At 37.7% G+C, this 3220-nt stretch overlaps 1 long non-coding RNA gene across 1 annotated transcript; it reads left to right on the top strand.

The window, feature by feature from the left end:
- The first annotated feature begins 304 nt into the window (after positions 1-304).
- LOC116926627 lies at positions 305-1860 on the top strand. Its single transcript, XR_006648915.1, has 3 exons — positions 305-1129; positions 1196-1314; positions 1433-1860. It is a non-coding gene; the product is annotated as an uncharacterized LOC116926627 (long non-coding RNA).
- The last annotated feature ends 1360 nt before the right edge of the window (positions 1861-3220 follow it).

The raw sequence follows: 3220 nt of genomic DNA, 5'->3' as shown, positions 1-3220 counted from the left end.
GCAACATTACCAAGCCCAAGCCCTAAATTTCCAACTGTCGTTTAAAAAAACACACCACCCTGGGGGTTGCAAAAATGTCCCGACCTGTAACTTGCCTTAAAGCGTAATACCTTAAGGCACCTTTTTTTAATGTCTAGACTTACCCAACCCTACCCTGTCGTGTCCATCACCCCGTCTACCCTCCCCCTTAAAGAAAAACAAACAAAAAACCCACTACCCCGCCAAAAGGGGGCTTTAAAAAATTAAATCGGTGTTCGGATTTTTGTGCAGGATACTGTACATTTGACTGTTATGAGCCTAAGGAAGCGGACTATCAACAATATTGAGACTGATTTGATTCTTCAAAAATTCAAATTCACATTTCATGTATCGGCTGAAAATCCAAAAAATCGTGCGGAAGGAATTCCGTAATTTTCCAGCCTTGAAAGAACAAACTTAGTAAATCCATGTGCAGACCCATCAGAAACATCCGCTAGATCGAGACCAATCGAATTTCAGTTTTTCTTTTTCAAGACACCAGTGGTCCACTACAATAACCATTTTAAGGACCAATCAGACTACACTTTTTTTCCGGATTCTGGATTTTTTTTCGGATTTTTTCTCCAAATAGTCAGGAATCCGGTCTCAGAAATCTGCCTTTCAAAATTAGAATTGTTTCTAAATTTTCCGGAGTCCAGATTTTTTTACACGGATTTATGAGACCGGATTTCTGTCCGACCAATCAGAATTTTTTATTTTGACGCGTATTATTTCATTTTATCCTAGTAGCGCAACAAAAAACTAACTTTAAAATTGCTTCAGTTTTGTTTTGACATTTGTTAAGTGTTGTTATGAGTGAAAATTTTGATAAGAATGACCGATGCCAAGGAAAGGTGTCCCAACAAGATGCCCAAAAGGTTTGTGTTGTATTTTTAGTCATTAAAACTCATTAAAAAATAACTTGTCACTCATTTTTAACTCTCTTTTAGTAGGAATAGCGTTTTTAAGTGGTAAAAAGAAGGCACATAACTGTTGATTTAAGAAGTCGAACAGTATCCAGTGCTGTACAAAACCACCATGAAAGCCTACAAGAAAGGAGATGTGCAAGCCAAGGCCCGGGTATCTATTGCAAAGCAATTCGAAGGCTGCTGTAAGAAAATACATTCGTACATTTAAAAAGATCTCCATACTAATATTCCTTTTGTCTCATTTATAGCCCCGCTTGATGTTAAAGATCGTTGGACATATTTAAAAGACCAATTCAAGAAGGCATGTAAGGTAGCCAATCAGGATGATCCATCTGGTACTGGAACTGACGATAGTAAGAAATCCAAGGTGTGTTTGTTTTACAATCAAATATCCTTTTTGATTCCACACTTTTTCCTGAGCCTGAGTAAAATTAATAGAATTATCTTTAATATCAAAATGTTATAATAATCCCTTTTTTAAAAAGAAGGTTTGGTGACATTTCAATAAGTTCAACCGATGGTGCTGAAGGGTCGGGAAAAGAAGGTAATGAGAACGAAGACATGATTTAAGAAAACCCACAGAACCGTCGTTCGCAAAAACGCATTGATTTAATTGAGAAAGGACTTTTTTATGATGATAGTAACAACTCAATATTATTGATTTGCCTGGTTTACAGTTATTAACAATTTATTGTCAATTAAAACAGATAGTGATGACATTGACGAAGGTCTTCAAAATATTATTGATAACACGTCTTTCGATCTACATTCGGATCTTATTACAATTTATGAAGACGATGGAAACACAAGCAATTCATCAAAGGATTTGGAGACTAGTCGGAGTAGTGAGAAAAACTCGGAGAAGAAAAATAAGTTTCATTTGTTTAAATCTCTATGGACACCCAGACCAACTCCAGGCAAAAGAGGTGCCACTAAAAGAAACATATTATTCACTAACCACATAGTAATAATTTAATCTTTCTGGCATAACATAGGATAGAGGCATGCAACGAACGACAACATTGAATCTGAATTTGGTTTTATTCTTTCGTCATTGAAAGAAATTGCAAAATCCAAGCCCGAAGTTAGCCGAAGCATGCCGATTTCTAGCCCAATCATTAATCAAATCCAGCACGACTGGACATGTTTTTGTCAAAACTTTGCCATTCGAGTAGCTGACCTTCCTGATGAAGACTCTCGGGATGCCATCAGAATGGGAATGGAAAATCTTTATTGGCAGAATTAGAAAAAAGTGAATTAATTGTGAACTAGTTTAATACGTAATAGTAAGTATTAAGTTTAATAATCATGATCAATCCTATTTGGTGTCATCATTCCTAATGTAGAAATATAGTACAAAAGAAGATAATCCTGAAAGACGTGCAATTTGCAGCGGATGCTAAGGAATTTCACGAGTCGAATGGCGATAAACGACAGTGGTTGATTTCATTCCACTATTTCAACATTCTTTGTCATCTCTCGTTCAAAATAAATGAAACTCGCTCGCACACCGTATCTCTTTCAGAGCAAATTACGTCACGCTTCCACAACAACTCAGCGATTTTCGACGCGGAACGTTACGTGACTGTGTCGAAAGTTTTGTCGATTGACCCTTTTGATCAGTTATTTCCCTACCAAGGTCATCTTGTCGCTTTTTATTATGCATCGAATAGAAAAGGGTGTCATTTCAGAGAAAATAAGGTTAGAGGGGTCGAATTCTGAGGTGTCCTTCTGTCTGCATACCCGTACAAACTCGTGTGCAAAATGGGCCAACAGGTGTGTTAGAGCCATCAACCAGCATCAAACACACGTTGGTGTGACGATGTGAAGATGTTGTTTTTTTGTTCTGCCCGTTCTACCGTCTTTCTCGTTTTTCGCAGTCAAGAATTAGCATTCCGCTCCATCTACTGCTGCTGCGGCTTCCATCGTCAGTCCATTTTAATGATCTGACTATTATTGACTGACTACGTAAAATGATATTTTTTATATCATCCATTCTACGAATCTAAGCGAAAATCTTATCAGCGATGAACGATTAGAAAACACTTCAACTCTGGATCGCGCATCTGGCGTCCATGTCCAACCCTGTTCCATACGTTCATGGAATCAATGTACTTCTTTTGTAGTAGGACAAGCTCGGCCGTGGATGACCAACATGTCCGACTGCGCCGACGACCAAGAATGCAACAATAATTCCAGTGAATACCTCACCTGCATTTATATTTCCAATAAGCAAAATGCGCTGTAATTCATCTTCCAAAATTAGGAAGTCG

Source organism: Daphnia magna, linkage group LG7 (assembly GCF_020631705.1).
Source record: "Daphnia magna isolate NIES linkage group LG7, ASM2063170v1.1, whole genome shotgun sequence".
Lineage (NCBI taxonomy): Eukaryota > Metazoa > Arthropoda > Branchiopoda > Diplostraca > Daphniidae > Daphnia > Daphnia magna.
This window is presented reverse-complemented; position numbering and strand designations above follow the sequence as displayed.